This window comes from Lissotriton vulgaris, chromosome 4_1, assembly GCF_964263255.1.
Source record: "Lissotriton vulgaris chromosome 4_1, aLisVul1.2, whole genome shotgun sequence".
Classification (NCBI taxonomy): domain Eukaryota; kingdom Metazoa; phylum Chordata; class Amphibia; order Caudata; family Salamandridae; genus Lissotriton; species Lissotriton vulgaris.
In genome coordinates, this window is record NC_141691.1 from 1,139,004,976 (window position 1) to 1,139,019,578 (window position 14,603).

Genomic DNA, 14,603 nt, shown 5'->3' on the forward strand with positions numbered 1-14,603 from the left:
TGTAGCCCTATGCCGCATAACAGGTCATGTGACTTGTTTATAAAACTTTTCATTGGTTCATTTTACTTTTGGTTTCCTAATGATGGAAGGCTTGGTCATATGACCTAAAAATAACACTTTTCATTGGTTTAGAACATTTTTTTTTCCCAAACGATGAAAGCCCCACCTTGTTTCTGGATGTTTCAGACTGAAACTGGCGTCAGCATGAGAGCACCACCATCTTGTGGCTCCGTCGTGGTCATTCCGCGAGCAATCATGGCAGCCGCTCCCCACCGGAAGCCTGCAGGAGTCGAGGGCCCTCAAGACTTTTGTAGAATCTTCACGGCTGAGGGGACGCTTTCGAGAATGGAGCCCAAGCCCTAGCAGGCAAGCGTCCGAGTTCCAAGGTGTCCCAGGGCCATTTTAGTGGACCAGGCCCAAATCCGAAGAGCCGTCCGCCATTTTAAGAATCCAATGGCAGCCGCCTATCGCTGCACCGCAAGAGTGGGCGCAACTCAACTACATGGTGAGCGAGACGCTGTAGCCGCAAGAGTGGGCGATAAACAGCTGAATGGAGGATGAGGCACAGTGTAGCAAAAGCGGGCGGAATGGCAACTGAAACGGTAAAGGGGCGCCCCAGTACAGCAGACGAGCCTCCACCTGGGGAGGCCCGTTCACGCCGCCTCCCCCACGCCCCCCCGGGGCGCCCCACGCCGTTTTTCGGAGCAGCATTGTAGGATGCCAAAACAAGTGCGGCAAGTTACTGGACATCACCTGGGTGCCATCCACATCTCAGCGCGTTCTGCTGCCTTGGGACTATTCGCACAACAGACCGCTACTGACGAGGCCTCCCCCGCACCACCCGGGACGCCCCACGCTGTTTTTCTGAGCTGCATTGTAGGAAACCAAAAACCAGTGCGGCACCCAGGTAACATCACCTGGGTGCCGTCCAGAACTCAGCACGTTGTGCTGCCTTGGGACTATTTGCACAAAAGACAGCTACTGACCATTGTTGCTGCTTTTTGCCAAAAAATGTTTAAATGTATTTACAGTTTTTGTTGCGTTCGTTATATTTATAAAGTTAATAAAGTTTTATAATCCTACTTTGTTGGAGTACTATATATTTTTAAAAAATCGGGTGAATGGGGCCTTGAATCGGGTTATTGTCATGTGTGGGCTTTGGAAGTGTGCTGCTACAGGATCGGACATTTCAAACTCAAATGCACGTTCTTTTTCTTACCTTTCCGAAGCATGGAGCGCAATAGCAGGCAGAGAAAGGGTGATGCAAGTGTTGAACACTGCCTGGCCTGGCAAGTTACTGGCAGTGCCCCCCCCCCCCACTCACCCGCCCGCTCCTGAAAGAGGGCACACACTCACCGCCGCCCCGAGTACTTCACATATCTTTAAAAGACCATGCGCTTGTTAATGAGGCTTAAATGGTTTATCACCCCTTCTAGAGCCCCTGCATCGGCCCTCTGACGTTTCCTGGAAGAATTAGCACGCAACACAATACCAAGCCCTGTCAGCTGAAACCCCCGAGGAATCGGGTTTTTGCTTGCAGGAATCGGGAGGCGGGAGACTAGCACTGAAATCGGTAGTCTCACGCCTGAATCGGGAGGGTTGGCATGTCTGGATTCTCTGCAGCTGGGGCCATAAACTACATCCGCAGGGCTAGGTGATAGCCTGGGACCGGCCTGGACAATCGGACACAGAGGAAGAGGAGTGTCAGAGGGTGCGGTAGTGAATAGGGTGAAAGGGAGGTATCGGGCGGGCACAGGGTGTGATTCTCAGGGAAGAGCAGCGCAGATGGGGGGAAGTTTATGGCCCATGCATGAGAGAGAGAGCGGGGGTGACCAGTGCGTGGGGGAGATGCTTGCGAGGGTGGGGAGCCGTGCTGAGAATAGACGGCGTGCAGAGAGTGGGTCTGGTCAAGGCATCTAAAATGGCTGCCGTGCACGACAAAATTGTGCCATTGGAAAAAAGGCAAGATGGCGCATACAATGTTTATCAATAAGGATTCATTTATAACAAAATATTTTATCGCAGTGACAAATTGGCGGTCAACACTTCCTGATTTCCATCGAATCGAACGTTAACAGACGTCACGCAGCAAAAAAAAAAACGCTCACGCACAGCCGCTGGAAGACCTGTATCAACATATATGAGCCTCCTCAGCCACCCTCAGAAAACATAAGGGATCAGGATACGTCTCCCGCACCCCCTTATACCTAGTAATTTAATTAAAACGAAACACAAAATGGCGAATTCCCGCTTCGCTACCAGTTTGCGGCCCAGTTCGCGGCCCGAGAAGCACTTCTACCGTGAAAAATCTTTTTTTTTTTATTTTCCCCACAGGACCCTTTAATAACCCCAACATCATTCCTAGGGGGTCAAGAGGGGTCTACCTTGCCCCCTTTCATTAAATTCCCCCTTCGTTTTTCACCTCTTCTTCTCTCTCGATCCTACCGAGAGATAAGATGGCGCACGCACAGCCGCTGGAAGACATATATCAACATATATGAGCCTCCTCAGCCACCCTCAGAAAACATAAGGGATCAGGATAAGTCTCCCGCACCCCCTTATACCTAGTAATTTAATTAAAACGAAACACAAAATGGCGAATTCCCGTTTCGCTACCAGTTTGCGGCCCAGTTCGCGGCCCGAGAAGCGCTTCTACCGTGAAAAATCAATTTTTTTTTTATTTTCCCCACGGGACCCTTTAATAACCCCAACATCATTCCTAGGGGGTCAAGAAGGGTCTACCTTGCCCCCTTACATTAAATTTCCCCTTCGTTTTTCACCTCTTCTTCTCTCGAGCCTACCGAGAGATAAGATGGCGGCCGCTCCGGACTGTTTAGAATGTTGACAGACACCGGAAAGCCAATCAGCTTCGCATCGCAAAGTTCCGTTTCGCGAAAAGTAAGCGGACCGGAGCGCAGCCCGGAGCGCTGTTACAGATATATATCTTGTTTTGAACGTTAATTTCTCAAAATCCACTGGAGCACATATATTGAGACCTAGCAAAGGCACATCGGGCTAACAGTCCCTACAATTTTGCCAAGTTTCGTGCAAATCCATTCAGCCGTTCGAGCTAAAAGTGAGGCCAACCGCCCTATGGAAATTAACATGGGACAAACGCGTTTTGGGACCCCCCTTTTTTCTCGGCCCCCCCCTTGACGAAACCCCCCCAAATTTTCAAGGGACGCTCAGAAACAAAATGTGCCATTTTCCTGAAAATTTCAGCCGATTCCGTCCACAAAGCCAAAGATTTTTTCCCTATGGGATTTTTGAAAATTCTAACTATATATACACCTACTGGCGATAGCCAGTAGGTAATATATATATATATATATATATATATATATATATGTCATTGCTGTTTACCTGCACTAATAAAGAAATCGTTTTGCCAGATCCTGTGGTCAGTCTCCTGCTTCGCCGGTCCGTGGGGATTGGAAGTGGCTTTTGGAGTGTTCCTGTGTGTGTGTGTGTGTGTGTGTATGTATATAAATATATATCAGAAGAAACCCGACCGCTTCTAATCGCGGTCACAAGCAGGCGCAGACCACCTCTCCTCCAAAGTGTATTTTGAATAATATCAAAACGCCATCACACGATTTAAGTGTCAGCAGTGCAAATTTATTGCTTTCCATAGCAGAGCAAGTGCTCTCCCTGACGCGTTTCGCTCCGCGGGCGGAGCTTGATCACATGATATATATGTGTATGTATATATGTGTATATAGCGTGAACAAGGGCTTGTGTAGCCTGAAACACGTAGCTGTTCTTCTCTGTGCTAAAATAAATTATCGCACCTGATCCTGTGGTCCGTCTCCTTTCTCGCTGGTGTTGCGGAACTGCTTACTGGAGGTGTTGTGGAATATATATATATATATATATATCACCACAAGTTGACGAAACTGTGTGCTGGCCAAAGTATTTTATTTTCAGTCAGCCCTCGTGTAGACCAGGTACACGAGGGCTGACTGAAAATAAAATACTTTGGCCAGCACACAGTTTCGTCAGCCCTCGTGTAGACCAGGTACACGAGGGCTGACTGAAAATAAAATACTTTGGCCAGCACACAGTTTCGTCAACTTGTGGTGTTTACCGCTTGGGAGGAAAACATATAATAGAGAACGGACTTCGGAGGGTCTTGTTCGCGACGAAACACCCGCTGGTTTGGTGGCGGTCCACCTTTATCCAAGATCTTTTGATTTTAGACACACTTTATATAATATACTTATTTTCAGGAGCTTCCAACCAGCCCTCTTCATTCATTGGACTGTTGGTTAATTCGTATTTTTCTTCCGCACACTATGCATACACCATGGGGTACTGATCAACCCACTTAAAGATTTGGCCAATTTCACTGTGATTGCTGGCATTGTGTTTTTATTAGCGTTTGCAGCATACAAGGAACCCCAACCCAAACTTGTTCCACAGGCAGCGTGGGAAAGTTCTGGCATTTGCACAATGTGCACTGGCTTAAATAAAGTAGCACCCAATGGTGCCAGGGGACTACAGACCCGATTGTGAAAAAGATTTTGCAATAACGTTTACAAAAAACATATTTTAAAAAAATCATTTGCAAAACCTAAACGCTTGGAAGTCAATGCATGACCTATTTGCTTTGCCAATATTTGTTAGTTCCTTCATTTGTCCAAACCTTTTGGTTTTAGTAAAATTATATTTATTCATTTATAGAGGCTTTTTGCGGGTTCCCTTCTTCCATTGGTCTTTTGTTGTCATTCAAGCTTCAATTCTGCCCACTACAGCATGGGGGAAAGAGTCCGCCCAATTCAGACATTGGCTGACTTCACTGTGAAGTGAAGTCATTCTGCTCTTTCATCTGTACATTAAGTGGTGCTCTTAAGGGCCAGGGACTACTATGGCAATGTGTGGGTTATTCCCAGTGTTCTGTGTTTTTTCCTTAATATTGGTGAACCTGGAAACTACCACAACTACCGCATCATTTCTGCAGGTTGTGCCTTGACCTACGGATACTTTGATTGTTTGGCTTCTCAGACTCTCTGCCCTTTAACTTTGATTTCAGTCCAAATTGTAATAAAGGCAGTACAAAAAAAACAACATTCCAAAAGTGATATAAAATGACTTGCTTCCCTTTCTTATAAAATGAAGTGCAACAATGTGGACTGTTAATACTTCAAATATTAGTTACACCAATATCTTCCAAAAACCGATATCATTGAATGCCTCTTGTAAAACTCCCTTTGGATTTGCTAAAGCACTTGGGTAATTTGCTACTTTTCTTCATTCCGGGCATGATTGGGTGTAATAGTTCGTGGAGTTTACCCACTCCGCTAGGAGCACGTAGTCGTCCGTCCGTCCCCCCGCCCTCCCCCCCGCAAAACCTCCGCCAACAACTTGCGAAGCGGAGTTATCCAGTAAGCAAAACTTTACAGATCTTTTTGCAACTTCTGAGCAAACTCTTTTGTTTACCCGCCGCCCTTGACTTAACCCGTGGGCGGGGATACCACTGTCGCCAAGCTGGTCATGGGCTCATTTTTCACTTCAAGGCCACGCCCCTTTGGACGACGATTGATGAATAGCTTTATGCACTTGCAAATCTCTGCTCATGCTCGAACTACCTCTAGGAGCTTTGCTCGGAATCATGGTTCGGTCACACTCCTCGGTGTCTACAGCGGGAAAGTGAAACGGTGAGAGGGAAGCCTAGATGAGAACGAGTGAAGCTTCGAGTGCGAAAGGGGGATGCATATGTGGAATGTATGCAGTTATGCACGGGTCCTCTTAAATGAATAATACCTATGAGAGTAAAGCACAGTGTGCTTGATTTTGTGCATGTGTTATTTAACAACACGTTGGCAGGCCACGGAATCAACTTCGCGGGTGCGCGTTTGCATGCAGGAAGCAAAGCTTCATTCCAGGAGATGCCATAAGCACGGTTCAGCTGCTAGGCAGCAAGAGTTTTTGTTGGATTGGCCATTTGCTTCTCTTTACTAGCGTCCCTTCTTGAGGGGTTACATTTTCAGATAGTGGAGAAATGTTGTGATTGTACAAGCAGGCTGCCCATATGGGGCATGCTTTCTTCTCTCACGCCGAGTGCATAATGCTTGCAACTGCACCTATAATTTCAATCTTGATGCATGCGTTGTTTTGCATTTGTTGAAACCAGATGTCTTACCTGCTAAAAACAATGGATGGATGCTATCTCCAAATGCCTATGTTTGAGTTCTGTGCCCTTCTTTTACAAGTGTGCTCTTGCAGATTCCTGTTGTGTTCTGCTCCTGTATACTCGTATTGTATCTGTCTCTTCCTCCTCTGTGTGCTGCAAATTGTGCAGCTGCTATTAGACCCGTTGCAGATAAGAATGTGTGCTGCTGAGCCGATCTGGTAGCATTGGGGAGATCGAATTAATGCTGTATTTTATCAAGCCCCAGGGACTCCATATCCAGGAAAATATTATTTAAAAATGATAATACCCTCGGAAAAAGGCTTTTCCCACTACCAATAAAATTAATATGACAGTACAAGGTCATTGCTTATTCATGTTGATGTTTTATTAAATGTTGCGCTGGTTCAAGATGGAATTAGAAAAAGAGAAAAAAGATGGACTTAGACTGTTAACTCTTCTATCTTAATAACATTTTCTTGAACTAGACTGTCAACTCTTATAAAAGTCTACACGCATAGTGATGAAATCCCCCGAATGCCATCAGGGAAAGGCCCTCTCCTAAGTGATCGATATTTGCCATTGAGCGATGGTAACTTTGGGGGAATGTGGGGGAGATTGAAAGGTGTGCCCAAGTGAGGACAGGGTGTCAGAGGTTGAGTTCAAACTTGGCCTTTTTGCCAGACACATATTACCCCTCTCTGTGTACTATAGTAAAAGTTTGGATTTCTTTTGTAGAAATATAGATCTGCCTATGTTCAGGGCCGGACTGGGAACCACAAACAGCCCTGGCAAAATTCTCGGCCGGGCCCCCCCTCCCCACTCAGGGGAGTTGGAGGTGCCGCCGAGCTCTTTGCCGGGGCCGGTTTTTGGCCGATTTTGGTACAGGGCCGATTTTGCAGCTATGCTACAAAAGCGGCCCTGTAACCAAAACGGTCCCCAGGAGCCCAAAACCGCCCCCGCCCGTGCGACGCACCGGGGGATGGCCCGGTGCCTGCTATGGCCAGTCCGGGCCTGCCTATGTTTAAATCATTGGTTCTGTGCACATTGAGTTATCCTCTAGTGTTACTTCAGCAGTGTTATATAGGTGTTAAGTTTGAAGTGCTATTAAAAAAAATCACAGTTAAAATATTTGAACAGAAATTATTAAGCAATAATGACCTTCTTTATTATAAGGGTTCACATTATCCAACATATGTTTTTAAAAAACGTAGCACTCTGCTCTGATGTGTGGCGTACTTGTAGTCAGGGCACAAGTCCTAAAAAAGAAGTGTGGGGACACTGACATCACAACAGGAAGTGACTTCACGAAATGTGGCTTGCACCATCAGACTCATTGCCTTCCCTCACTCACCCTTTTAATGCGATTGCATCAGAGAAGCGAGCGCATGAGCAGCGTTCTGAATGAGCTCCGATCTCGCCCCAGAGAGGCCAAAGATTGAATGTGTGGCTCCATGTGCTCTAGTTATCGAGCTCCCGTTAAAATAAGTGGGGGTCGCCGGCCACCCGCGTGGTACCCCTACTTGAGCTCTGCTTTTAGTGCAAGCCCCTTGTTTCCACTATCCCTGTAACCCCAAATGCGGTGTCGCTTCAGGTTAGTTGCCAAGATGCCGAAACCACTTTTGTGTGTATGTGTGCCGAATGCAGATGTGACCAATACTGCGCTGACACTCCTGCCACCTCCACAGCCAATAGATGTCCTCCTTCGATCCTTGTCACGGAAGTGGCTGGCAGCGCTCCTGCCATGATATTACTGTCACGGCCGTGGAACAAAAGATGCAAGACTTTCTAGAGTCTGAAAAAAAACAAGCGCCCGTTGTGTTTAGAGGAGATTAGTAGCAGCAAAGAGGCAGATGCATATTACATCTCTGATCCAGTGTGCGCCGGCAGCCAGTGGGAGCTATTGGTGCTTACCATGCAGCAAGCTGGCCCCTACAAGACCGCCCCTAATTTTGGTTTTTCGTAATCCAGCCAGCTAGTGAAACCTCTCTACCACCAGGACTTGCAGCGAGCGCCACCAGGGGAGTGCCGTACAATTAAAGGCGGATTGCCACTGGAATCCGAGTTTGCTCGTTCAGCCCAGTGGCAGAACTTCGCAGACTCTTGCGGAGTTTTTCGGTAACTCCGTCGAATTCCATGGAGTGAAACTCTGTGAGCTCCGCCTAGCCCTAATTGAGGGTAAGTGCTTGCTAGAGGATGGAGTAGAAGTCTATTTTTATATAAGGAGGGATTTATGTATTGACACTTATGAGTTAGGTGCAACTTTGTGGGCAGAATGTGAAACCAGTCTCTTCATCCTACGGCACTTTCAAGTATTGCATCAGTTTGCTCTTCTGCAGTGCTTGGGTGTCCGATCACAAGGAGGTAAGGATGATGATTCAACGAACATCAGTGCTGCACAAGTGACACGTGTTGCTATGGCATCTTGTCACCTGAAGTGAGGCCAGTCACAATTTACATGCTGCTAATTTGCAAAACAAACTTTGAAAAGAGAAGTCCAATTTTGTTTATGCAAAGGCTTAGTAAAGTACAGTCGAAGGCAGTGCACAGTCTTTGGAGGTGCTGCAGCACAGTTTGTTCGTGCCTTTGATTGCAGAAAGTGACTGAAAATGCTCTGCTAGCCTTCATTTTGTTTCTGGGTAACACTTAGGCTGCTGGTCATAACCAACACAGTATTTCAGACTTATCCTAAATGATATTTATTTTGAGGATTCTGTGTTTAACAACTAAACGTGTTGAGCTCCTCTAGTTTTCTGCCAAATCTAGACCCATTTTAAACTTGAGTGACTAATACCCAATGTGCTGTGACTAATTTCCACTTGTATTGCATTGCCTCCAACTTCTCCAAAGCGATCTCTTATAAAATAGGCATTAGCAAGCCAAATAGGTCTTGCCTCATGGACCTATTTCCTTTGCCAAAGAAGAAAAAAGCGGTTTGTTTGTATTTTGTCATTTTTGCCTTCAAACTAATGCAGATGCTTTTTTATGGAGTATTATTTAGCGATCTGAGTTGAATCTGTAAATAAGAAGTTTTTTAAAAATGTGCAAAAGTGATTTTTTTGTGTAGAGTGGGTGGGGCAAAAGCAACACTGGGAGCATAAGTGGTGGGACGCAACATGGAGGTCTAGAGGGTGGTTGAGAGCAACACAGCATTGTCAGAGCAATTTGGAGGGCATGGTTGCGAGAAGGAAAGGAGTGAGTGAGCAATGTGGATTTTGTGGGGAAAGAGAAGCACACAGGTGAGAATGTAGCGCAGTGAACAATAGGTCGAGCGCATCATAGAGGGGTTCCTGGGAGAAGCACGTGGGCGAGAAGAGCAACACTGAGGGGAGAGGTAAAGGACACAAGCGAGACAGCTGAAAAACGCATGCACTCTCACAAGGTGCTTATACATAAAATAGAGTTGTGCTCGATAAGTTTCCAGTGCTAGGACACAAGTAACTGGGCAAAGCTTCATGGGTGGGACAAACACAAGGAGGAAGAAAGAACACACGCTAACAAAAAGTAAGCATATGAGAGTGACCAGTCACCACTAGTAAGCAGTGGGTAGGCTGTGAGCCCACTGTAAGCAGGCAGTAGGTCTTTTATGCAACAGACAGCTTGTGCTGTCTGAAATGGAAGTCCTAAAAGAAAAACTTACCTTGGGCCCAGAGATTAGAAAGCGTTTGCTCTAGGAAATACCTTTACCCCAGTATTGGAACTTGAATAGATTCCCATGCTTTGTATCATTCCCCGTCGTCGGAATGAGAGCCTCGGTAAATAAAGAAATAACATAATCATAGAAACAAAAGAGAAATTAGGCCTCCTCTCATTTTGTAGCATATCACCCTCTTTGTGTAAAAGAGCCCAAACTTTCCTCAAGGACCAATTAGAACATCCTCACCCCTTGGAACCTTCCTGAGAGAGCTCAGTCTCAGATTTTTCTACTGCACGTAGTGCTAGGGAGTCTCCACTGAGCTCTGCTCAGTTTTTCATTTCATTCTACTTTTTTCTTCAACTTTTCATCTACAAACAAAATATGTCTGACAAGGAGAAGAAGGCCTTATTCAGGTCCTGTGCGTCTTGTGGGAAAAAGAGGCTTTTTGTTGAAGATAAGCATGAAAGCTGTATTTATTGCTTATACCCGGACCACAAGGCCACAGACTGCAAGATTTGTAGAACCTTCTCTCCCAAAGCGTTGCGAGACAGGGAAGGCCGACTATTGACTTGGCTTCAGAAGATGAAGACTCGGAAGGAGGTGCTCTCATCGGATGAAGAAGATTCAACATCTGTCTTCATCTCGGAGATCCAAGAAGAGGGGTAGGTCTCCTTCTTCGGCTGAGCCCCCTCTCAAGGCCCCTCAGAAGATCTCTGACAGGTCTGAGAGGGCTAGTCCCATTAAATCTCCTCACGGAAGTGAAAAGGAGAGGCTGGGACAGGCAGCTGGATTGGTGACGGCCACTAAGGACAAAAGGAAGGTTTCTATCACTTCTCCTCCGTCCAAAAAGGAAAAAACAGTTGAAAAATACTCTGCAGTCATTCCAGGGACCATGTCTGAGAGAAAACGGCGTCCGTCGACGACAAAAACAGGTACGTCGACGACGATTACTTCACTTAAGGCTTCCGCTGTTTCCTTGGCTCAGTCGACAGGACTGTCGTCGGTAACGGCATCGACGTCGATGACTCAGTCGTCGTTTAAGGTACCTGGTTCGTCGACCATGACTACTTCCTCGTCGTCGATGATGGTGTCAGGGAAGGTGCTGTTGACGGCCTCGTCGTCGACGACAACAACGACTTCGACGACACTGATGGTGATGACGACGAGTTCGACGATTGCACCGTCGACGATGATACCGTCGATGACGATAAAGACTCCGTAGACTAAGTCCAGTATGCCGTCGACTAATCCATCGACGATTCCGTCGACGACTGCCACACAGACGACGACACCGTCTAGGCCGTCGACGGGTCAGAAACTGCAATTTTCAATACAGAAGCTGAAAATTACACCTGAAATGACGTCTCCTAGAAGTGTTTCGTCTTTTCCACCAACAATGCTTCTGGATGACGAGTCGGATGATGATGAGGAGGAGGAAGATGGAGGCCATTATGGGGATGCCTACAGTCCCTCAGATTTAAATCTAAAATTACAAGAGACTGACGCGGAGGAATACTATGAACATTCATATGACCAACAGGTGCATCACTATGCTCCTCAGGAGAGACGTCCTCCAAGTTTGGGACAGGACATGGTGGCCATGCCGGCCTCTCTAGTCTCTGATCTACAGATGATGCTGCAGGACTACAAAACCAGGTTTCCGTCCGAACCTTCAGTACAGCATGCACAACCTCCAGCTCCGGTGCTGCAGCAGGCACAATCGGCTGTTGTAGTTCCTCCTTCACAGGTGGTTCCTCTGACACCACCAGTGGTCATACCAGCGGTCCTCTCACGGACACCGGACCCCGCCCGAGCAAGCTAATACCATTCTGCAGGATACCTCGTCCGATGAGGAAGTACAGGTCGATCCATTGACTGATCCATTGCAGGACCCAGACTTTGATCCCGGTGACAGTGGACTACAGGATCCTGGTCGAGATAAGTCCGTATCACCGCCAGTCGATATAGGAGGGTTTCATAACCTAATGGAGAGAGCATCGAAGAGGTTCGGACTGCCAATTACAAGGGAGCAGTCTGAATGTTTCCTGTATGATTTCAAACAATACAGAAAATCAGTCCTATCCATTCCCATAATTGAACATGTGTGGGAGGAAGGGATCAAGATCATGCAGAATCCGGCCACTGTTATCCCTGTTCTTCCCCGGCTGGAGAAGAAATATAAGGCTCCGGATGGCAGTCCTGTTTGTCTTCTTGGACAGCCTAAACCTGATTCTGCGATCTCGCAGACCGCGCAAAGCAAATCCAAGAACCCTTCAACGCCTTTGACTACACCTCCGGAGAAGGACGGTAGACGATTGGATGACGTGGTGAAGAGGTTTTCTTCCATGGCCAGCTTGGTTGTCCGAGCAGCAAATGCTCTAGCCATTCTATGCAGATACGATCGCCAGATGTGGTGTGACTTGGAGCCATTTGTGGAACAACTGCCAGACTCCGCGAGGGAAGAGGCCAAGAGAGTTCTGATGGAGAAAAATCATCCTCCGTAGTAATTGATTGTGCTATGGATATAGCTTCAACGGCTATTCGTGCCTTAACATAGTCAGCAGTGTTACGCCGTCAGGGCTGGTTGAGAGCCACCTGGTTTCGACAGGAGGTCCAAAATAAGATCCTGGACCTCCCATTTGATGGTGAGATGCTTTTCGGTAAGCATGTTGATGATGCCCTGCAAAGTATAAAAAAGGGTACTGACACGGCGAAGTCATTGGGATCACTGAACTATCGAAAGGTGCCATTCAGAGGTGCACGCGGCAGAGGCTTCTCTTCTTATAGTGGCAACACCCAGCAAAGGTATTCCTCGCAGTCTTATAAGAACCAATATTCGAATATACGCCAGGGACAATCGGCGTCTTTCTCTTGCCAACCTCAGCGAGGGCGTCAGAACCGCCAGGGACGCGACAATGCCAAGAGGCAATAGCGGCCTCCTGGCTCTTACTACTGTTCCTCCCCTCCCAGTAACATCAGTGGGGGGCAGGATATCTTTTTGTCTGACCAGCTGGAAGAGAATAACATCGGACCAGTGGGTCCTGAATATTGTTCAGAGTGGCCATACGTTGGAATTCCAAGATCTTCCTCCAACAAGAGCTCCTGGCGCCAACCGCACAAAACATCTGGGACGGTTACATCTCGAAGCCTACCAATTGTGTATTAAGGGGGCAATATAGCCGGTACCTCTCTCTCAGAGGGGCAGAGGCTTTTATTCCAGGTTCTTCCTGTTTCGGAAGAGGGCAGACACTTGGCGCCCCATATTAGACCTACGAGAGCTCTACACTTATCTAATCAAACTTTCTTTCAGGATGGTTACTCTCCAAGATATTCTTCCTCTTTTGAACCCAAGCGACTATTAGACGTCTCTGGATTTGGAAGATGCGTACTTCCACATACCGATACACCCAGCTCACAGACCATATCTTTGCTTCACAGTAGGCAAGAGCCATTTCCAATTCAAGGTGCTTCCGTTTGGCCTTCGGTCTGCACCACGGGTATTCACCAAAGTGTTCGCACCAGTAGCGGCTTTTCTACGAAAACAAACCCTGGAAGTTTTCCCCTACTTGGACTACTGGCTCGTCAAGGCTCCATCTTTCAAGGAAACTTCTCAAGCCGTGTCAACTTGCATCCAGTTGTTCAGTCACCTGGGCCTTCAGCTCAACAAGATCAAGTCAGTTCTGCAACCCTCCAGGTCCACAAGATTCCTTGGGGCCATTTTAGACACAGAGCGTTGCACAGCTCGTCCGTCAGAAGAACGTCAACAAAAATTGATAGTCTCTGCTCGCCAGGTGCTGAAAAAGAAATGCCTTTCAGTCCGACTCTACAATTCCCTGCTCGGGTCGATGTCATCCTGCATACCATTAATACCGCATTGTAGGCTGCGAATGCGTCCTCTGTAGGAAGAGCTAGATAAACAATGGTGTAAAGCAGAGGGCTCTTTCAACGACAAGGTGTTTGTGACGCCAGAATGAGAGAGGCATGCGAGTGGTGGCTAGTAAAAGACAATATCGCAGAAGGTCTGACATTCAGGATTTCTCCGTCTCCCCTGATCATGACCACGGATGCCTCCTTTAGAAGGCTGGCGAGCAGTGCTCAGAGCTCGGGCCCTGGAGTCCAGATCAACACCAGTGCCATATAAACTTGTTGGAGCGGACAGCCATTCGGTTGGCTTTGCAGGCCTTCCTTCCCAGAGTTCAGAATCGAACAGTGCTGGTCTGGACAGACAATACGACGGCCATGCACTACCTCAACAAACAAGGAGGAACAAGATCACAAACTCTGTCCAAAGAACCCCAGAGAATCTGGGATTATGCGATTCTTCACAAGATCAATCTGCAGGCCGAACACCTGGCAGGTTTTCTCAATGTCACAGCGGATGCCCTGAGTCGCCAGACGGAGGTGAATCACGAATGGGAATTGAATCTGTCCACTCTGGAGAGTGTGTTCTCGGTCTGGGGAACCCCAACCATAGACCCCTTTGGGTCTCCGGTGAACGCCAAATGCCGGTTTTACGCAAGCAAAGTTCACCATCTGGGATCTCTGGGAAACGCCCTTTCGATTGCCTGGTACAGCGCATTCTTTTGCGCTTTTCCGCCAATTCCCCTCATTCCACGAGTACTCAGGAAGATGAAAGCGGAGCCATGCAAGATGATTCTCATTGCGCCGGCGTGGCCCCACCAGTTCTGGTACACAGAACTCCTTCTACTCTCCCAGGATCATCCAATTAGCTTGCAACAGATTCTGTCCCTATTATCGAGGGATGAGGTGCAGGTGTTCCATCCGGATCCGAAGTCGCTGAACTTGACAGCGTGGCTCCTGAACACAGAGAATTCA

At 47.4% G+C, this 14,603-nt stretch overlaps 1 protein-coding gene across 3 annotated transcripts in view; it reads left to right on the forward strand.

The window, feature by feature from the left end:
* The window catches only part of BASP1 (brain abundant membrane attached signal protein 1), a 226,637-nt gene that overhangs the window by 199,127 nt on the left and 12,907 nt on the right, over positions 1-14,603 (forward strand). Inside the window, exon 1 of one of the 3 annotated variants that reach the window (XM_086965390.1) lies at positions 5,639-5,657. The exons of the other annotated variants lie outside the window; for them this stretch is intronic. The gene's annotated coding sequence lies outside the window, so the exon portion shown is untranslated. Of the gene's footprint in view, positions 1-5,638; positions 5,658-14,603 lie in introns of those variants that run through there. 3 annotated transcript variants of the gene reach the window in all.